Raw genomic sequence first — 7,853 nt, 5'->3', positions numbered from 1 at the left:
TGACGTAAAAGAATGAATGAGCGGAGCCGTGTCAGCGCTCGCGCGACTCCTCTTCCCTGACAACAAAGAGAATTTACAAAAATAGGAATCTAACTAGATTCGCCTGAATCGCGATTCGTTACTTAAGTTACTTAAGGGGGCTTAAGCCCAAAATTCTCAATTTTGGCTCAAAACAATGATGAGCGATTCAAATAAACTACAACTACGTTAACGCCACTGTTTATGACTTACATTTTCATATTCTAAAGCAGTCCGGCTTTCATCTTAGGTTTGAAGAAATTCTGGAAGTCTTGATTCCCTGGTAAAGCACTCTGCTTGTCGTTTTTATGTTCATAGGTGCTATGATTTATGTTTGTCCTACGTCTTTCCTTCTTATTGTCTCCTTTAGCATCCTTTACACCTCTTTCCTTCTTATCTTCTTCAGTATCTATCTTCTCCTCATCTTTCTTTATGTTTCCTTTTTTCTGCCTTCTTCTCCGGTTTCTCTGCTCCACCCGATTTCTCTTGACCATCTACCGGGTTAGACGATTTGGTGGGTTCCAAATCACTGTTTGCGTTTCCTGGACAAACTGATTCTAAGTTCCCACTGTTAATCTTTTCTGTAAGAGACGCCGTATATCCTTCATACATCACAGCTCGGGAGAATACACTGTTGCAGGGTGACGACCTCCGACAGATGTTGCACGCCTTGCAATACCTGCGCGCGTCGGCGAAGATTCCCGGCCAGGAGAAGTCGTTTACCATTTTGTATTTAGTCCTTCTGACTCCGAGGTACCCAGCCATGGGTGTGTCGTGCGCCCACCGCAGCACCTCTTGTCTGTATGCCTTAGGCACCACGACTTGGTGTACCGCCATCCCTTCTTTGCTGTGGACTCTGTATAATATACCTTTCCTCCACCGGTAGGTGGCTTCTGGCTTTGACGCTCGACTTTCGTTTCCTTGCCTAGTGCTATGACTTGCGGCCAGTTTGCGTATACGAGTAAGGGTGGGGTCCACTCGCTGAGCTCGTCCCAGTTCTTGTAGAGATAAGTTACCAAGCAGTGTCTGTGATGGCGTCGATGGTTCGTCAGTCTTTCTCCCGTAAGGCCTTGTCTGCGTTGCCGCACCAACTTCCCTAACTGGATACACTGGGATTGCACTCACTGTCCCATCAGCCTCTATGCGGTAGTTCCCAATCAACACCTTATGGACTGGATCTGCCATGAGCACGACCTCAGTCGGTCCGTGGAAATATGGAGTGTCCAACTTTACCATCGCAGTTGGGAGTGTCCGCGTTTCTGACGACGAGGTTAAAGTGACTTCAACTGTCTTACCTGTTTTGCAACGCTCAGGCATCAGGTCTGACTGCACAACCGTGATTGAAGCGGCAGTGTCTCTCTGTGCAGCCACCCTTTTCCCTTCGATGACCACTTCACACTCGAACGAGAGCGGTATTTCACAACAAGTCGCGCACAACATTTTATAGTCACCTTCCTTGTGAGTGTAGGGAAAGTCTTGAATTATTGCAGCCGCTGACTGATGTGTCTGCTTACAGTTTCTCGCAGGTATTTCACGACGAGTCGTGCACAACGACTTATTATCGTCCTTGTGTGTGTAAGGAAAGTCTTGAATTAATGCAGCCGCTGATTGATGTATCTGTTCGTAGTTTCTCGTAGGTGTTTCACAACGAGTCGTGCCCAACTACTTATGATCGCACTTCTTGTGCGTGTAGGGAAAGTCTTGAACCACTGCAGCCGCTGCCTGATGCATCTGCGTGCAGTTTCTCGCAAGATGGTCACCACCACATATAAAACAGCTTATCTTCTTCGCGCCCTCTTTGTAGCGTTGGAATTCTCTCGTTGGCACCGATCTAGCTTTGCTGTTTGTTACAGACTTCGTTTCTTGCTGTGGCTTCCCTTCAGATGCACCCTCATCATGATTGAGTACATATTTCTTCAACCTCTCATGATCATTACAGGTTGACTGTTTCGCGGATTCAAACACTAGCGCATGTTTGTTTTAACGCTTCTTGCGCTGTGGCTGGTTCGCGTTCCATGACGAACCTCGTTGGTCTAGCGGAAGTCCTGCGATAAATTTTTCTAGTAGGAACATGTCTCTTATTTCTTCATAGGTACTTTTCTTCCCTGCTAGCTCTTGCCACCTGGACAACCACTTGTATCGGTGAAGCTGATATATTCCTATGGAATTAATGCCTACACCACACCATAGAATACGAGGTGGTGTCTGGGCTACACCTTATACGGTTAAACGTTGTAGATCAACGCCGATGATCGTTAACGAATTTATATCCTTCAGAAGTAATCCTCGGTGGCTAATGCCGTATCCTTTGTATGGGTGAAGTCGATGCACTCCTATCGAATCAATACACCTCAGAATACAAAGCGAGGACCAGGCTCCACCTCTCACGGATGAACGTTGTAGATAACGTTGAAGGCCGTTAACACAATGATAATCCACCGATGTTGTCGCACCAGTCGGTGTGCTCACGGCAGAAGGGCCTGGTCAGCCTAGAAAGTAGTCAACTGGAAGGCGTGGCTCACGACCAAACAGTAAGAAGAACGGCGCGAACCCTATTGAAGCATGTGGAGTGTTGTTGTAGGCCTGAAGTAACTCTGGCAGGTATTCTGGCCATCGCCGCTTGTGTTCAACAGGAAGCGTTATAAGGAGGTCGTGCATGAATCGACTAAATTGCTCACACTGACCATTGTCCTTGGGGATGGTATAGCGTCGTGCGGGACTTCTTGATGTCATGAAGCTGGCAGAACTCTCGCACAACTTTGCCTTCAAAGTCTCGGGCCTGATCACTGTGAAGTCGCTGTGGGACACCAAGCCTCTGAAACCATTCCTTCACAATCACCTTCGCGACAATCTCGGCTTCCTGATCCCTTGTGCGGATGGCCTGCGTGAATTTGGTGAACCCGTCAGTCATCACTAGCACATTATCCCTGCTATCACTTGACATTTCTGATTTCATACAGTCGATGACTGTCACGACGCCGCCGGTGCCTCTCGTCTTTCACTCTCTCCAACTCACCAGCGGGTCGCCTGTACGAGTCTGTCTGCTTACTGATCAAAATTACCACCAAAAAAAAAAAAATCCTAACTATAAAAACAAAGCGGTCTCTAACACAATAGTTTTTCCTTCGATTTCCAGATCTACGAAGTACATAGAGCACATCACACACTATAAACTCACTGTCTTGGCAATCAACGTCTCTTCTATCGCAACCACAAAAAAATCCACCGTAGCTTCTACTCGCTCTTCACACTTACTGTCATGGCAGTAGTTTCTCCGTTCATACTACCACATTCGATCTCTGACTAGCGAAGCAAATGTCTTGGCAAATGAGTTCACCTCTTCCTATCCGCTCTCTAACCTTCTTCTTCTTCCACTCGCTAAAGTTCTTCCTCTTCTATCTACTCTCTAAAGTCCTCTTCTCTCAGTTCTCCAGCATCCTTTTTCTTCTAAAAATGCCCTCTAACGTCCTTCTGCTTCCATATCTTTCCTAACGTCTGTCTCTGCCGCTTACCTCACTATTTTGTTTGACGTCACTATACGTCATTTTTCACGTTCCATTTGGAGAACGTCTATCATTCGCACTCTTCCATCCACACACGCGCCCAGTCCTAGCACTCTGACTAGATCCATGACAATGACCAGCACTGCAAGTGGGCAATCAGCTAAAAGATGTCCTGGAGGTGTATGCACACTTTGCCGACGGATTAGCACACACCTGTCACAATTTCGATATAGTTTTTAACATCGGTGTACATTCCCGGCCAGAAGACTCTGAATTTTTAACAGTGAAATAGCAGAACCCGTGAAGAACACGTTTCTTTTTGTTAAGCACTGCTTTTAGGCCCTTGGTCACCCAAGGTTTGTTGTTAGGATAAACATAAACTGCTTTGATGGAACGGTGCAATCTACACTTTTTTTTTACTCCTAACTTTTACTCCTAACTGTGTGTTAAATGTCTGTATGAGTATGTATGCCTGCCCTTGTGAGCGAAGACAAATTTCTGTCCTGGGTCTCCTCAACAGATACTAAAGTCTGTTTTGATTTTGATTTTGATTTGATTTTGATCAAGCACCAGACAAACAAACATTTGATATTTTATTAACAGTGATACACACTGAAAAATTAACTCAAATGCATTCACTTATTAACATTCAATAATAATAATAATAATAATAATAATAATAATAATAATAATACAAAGACTGTAATGACCGGGACTTTTGCCCATTAAAGTTTAATCAGGAAGATTTAATTTCCAGTCTGTCAAGTGGATTAACAAGACAACATCAAGAGTTTGTTCTTTGAACCCTGTATCCCATCCTGCACGTCATCTCTCCACGCGAATGACCCATCGAGAGGGAAGTGACCTCAGGTGGAGGACGTAGCACGCAAAAATAATAGCCGGCAAATCTTCACGTTTGAAAGTATTGTTAAAAATTGAAAATATTATGTAAAACATTAAGCCTTTAAAAATCACTCCATTTCTAACGTTACTCATCATACAGAGTATTGTAGCTGATTAACGGATGTTTTTCTAGTGAGGGTTACACACCCACGCACACATTGATGACTGTTGACTCGCTAATATTTGAAAGTTACAGGCTATATTACTATATAGTTTTTTTAAAAGATGAGAACAGTTATACTACAATATAAATGGGGTTTCATAAACATAAAAACATTAACGAAAGCATCTAATCATAAAAAACTTGCTATTTTCAAGGCGTGGGTGGATGGAGGGGTGGGGAGGACGGGGTGGAATTACTGCTTGGCTTTCCTCTCCATGAGCACACAAGGCATTGTCAAATCGGGGGGTGACTTCCCTTTTCAGTCACTTTGAGGCTGAAGGAAAAAACTTGTCCAGTGTCTGTTGCTTCTGCCTTAATTTTTTGTAAAACTCTTCGGTAATACCACATCACATTATCGTTGAACATGTTTAGGCTCCTATTGCCTATCGCACTATTAGGGAAAGACTTTTCTACAAACATTTGCAATTCCACCCACTTCGCACACATTTCTTTAATCGTTGAACTTGGAAATTCCTCCTTCCCTTACTCCTCCCCATCCGAAGACAGGAGCCATGATTGAGGATTATCTTATTAAAATAAAGCACAAAAATCACTGAATAAGAAGATGAGTACAGGTGCACTTTGTCCTTAACACCTTATTATCTCAATAGCGAAACCTGGTTCACGTCTCTAAAAGTACTGTCATGTCAGATAATTTTTCATCAAAATTACGTATAAACTTAATAAATGAAATAATTTTACAGCATCGAAAAAGTGATATTTACCTTCCCTATCTGTACTGGAAGACATTTCAATTTATATTTGATCGCTATTTGTTTATTGTTTGCTTGCTTTCTTTCGTGTTTAGATCGGTTGTTTTTGTTTTTGGTTTTTTTTTTAGTTGTTTGAGAGCATAACAATGTCAGCTGAATGATCTATAAACATAATATCTGCAGTGTTGTTTATTTAGCAGTAACACCAGGCTCCACAATGCACTGCCTCAGTCACGTGACCTCACTAAGACTGTGACTGTAGATCTCAACAGTTAAACTTAAGCCTTCCTCCAAAGCACAGCAAAGAACTTTCATGCCAAAACATTGTGTCGGGAAATATGATCTACACCATTTTCAATCATTCAAAGAAATCGTGCGCTGATGGGAGACGATGAAGAGGAGGAGCTAGAAGAAAAAGAAAATAGCAGTAACGTTGTCAATCGAGGAAACACAAGATGGAGGCAGCAGGAGCTTCAAAGCAATTTCGAGAACCCAGCCAGCATTCCGATGTTACTCTTGTGGTAGAAAATCAAAAGCTTTACGTACACAAAGCTCTTCTAGTTCTACATTCACCAGTCTTTGAGAAAATGCTTACAGGTGACTTTAAAGAAAAAGAATTAAAGGAAATCCCGCTGCCAGGAAAGAGATATTCTGTAATGGTGGAGCTCATGGAGCAGATCTACCCCGGAGATGTCACTGACTTAGTCAAAGGTAAGCCCAGAAAATTCTTTCAGTAACAGAAAAAGAGACCCATGCGCTGCATGCGAATCATCTCGGAAATAATTCCATAATTGTTATTATTCCTTAACTTCAATGCAACTTGTTTTGTTTGGTTCGTCAAATATTTATATGGGCTGCCATCTGCCAGTATGTAAAGTCAACCATTTCTAATCTCAATGTAACTGATTTGAACTATAATTACATTGCTAAAATGTAACTCGACGAATGTGTCTGTATAAAAAGAAACTGTATACATATTTTATTGCGGAGACTTGATAACATTATAGTCTTGCAATAAAATTGTTGGACTTTCAAGTTAAGAAAAAGTTCCGGTGTTATGGAGTGATCCGTTGATGCACGGTATACAGGGAAGTAAGTCTATTTACTGAAGACATTTTCTCCAGATGAAACCCTTGAGGACATTCTTCAACTCGCGGACGAATACGACGTCCAGCAGGTTTTCATCAACGTCAGACGATACATCCTCAGTCGACTGTGTGACCAGTGTGCGGGTGGCAGGCCGTCGACTGACCGAATTCTGTTTTATCTGGGACTGGTGGAGCGTTACGACCGACTGGGGTCACTGAGAGATGTTCTCATTCGTCGGGCGAGCCAAATACCTGCTCAGGAGATGGAGAACAGCAGGTACTTCCTGTCCGTGCCTGCCACAGCCACGAGAGACGCCTTGCTACAACAAATTAAATCACGAATGCAATATCATCGTTGACTGTAAAAGTGTGTTGAAAAAACAGTTGAGGAAAGGGTTTTGTATAGTTTCTCTCCGTGGAACTGGTAGATCACATTTGTATGACTATTCTTTACTAACATATAAAATAGATTTAGATTCCAATGTACATACATGAAACCCAATCCTTTATTTTGATATCCCCCACTTCATGTGTAGCAGGAACGCCTTGAATGATGTATTTCCTCCACTCTGCATCCCTTGTGCTCCCCGTCTGGTCACGTGAGCCACGCATCGAGATGTCAATGACTCCCATGGCAGGTGAGGGACCATTCGAAAATCATGATATAAAGCAGAAGAAAAAGGTCCGTCTACCAGGTAGTTGGCCAGAAGGTGACAAGCCTCCACCTTCCCTTTTCCACAGAAACTAGTTTGTCATATGGTGGTTCCAACTTCCACAGACCGTAGTTTGCAGTATGATGGTTGGTTCTGACCACCTTGGAGTGGATGGAATACCAATTCACTAAGGGTGTTCTAGTGTCTTTTGCCCTGTTTTTTAAGATTGATTATCATTAAAGTTTTTAAGTTATCTTGTGCGTCTGACGCTAGTATTCAATATTATCCGGGAATTAGATGCAAGATGTTAATAGATCAGTGTTAGATATTACAGCAACAGTAAACATTTATACAGCGCGTTTATCCCCGAAACCAGGCTCAAAGTTCTTGCAGGCAGGTGCAAAAGCATCACCGCCAACAATAAGAACAAAGGGAGCTGTATAACCTGACGAGCAACAATAATTATGCTCATCGACAACAACACTTCTGAAGAGCAGGGACAATGATATTCAAGCAGGCAGCGTCTGTTGGCAAGGTGATGGCTTCTGTTTGTTTTTGTTTTTTAAGATTCTTAAGGCACAATCATAATAGACTGCCTGGAAAGGAGTAAAACTATTAATGGACAGTGGTATGCATCCCAATAAATACAACTGAAGGAAGCAGTCAAGCTAACACAGAGAAGCTGAGGGCAGATGTGCAACTGTGGCTTTAAATTTCTATCTCATCCCTCTTTACTCATCAGATATAGCTCCATCTGACATTTACCCGTTTCTTAAACTCAAATCCCACATAAGTGGTCACGAGTTTGGAAA

This window comes from Pomacea canaliculata, linkage group LG6 (genome assembly GCF_003073045.1).
Source record: "Pomacea canaliculata isolate SZHN2017 linkage group LG6, ASM307304v1, whole genome shotgun sequence".
In the NCBI taxonomy this organism is placed as follows: Eukaryota; Metazoa; Mollusca; class Gastropoda; order Architaenioglossa; family Ampullariidae; genus Pomacea; species Pomacea canaliculata.
This window is presented reverse-complemented; position numbering follows the sequence as displayed.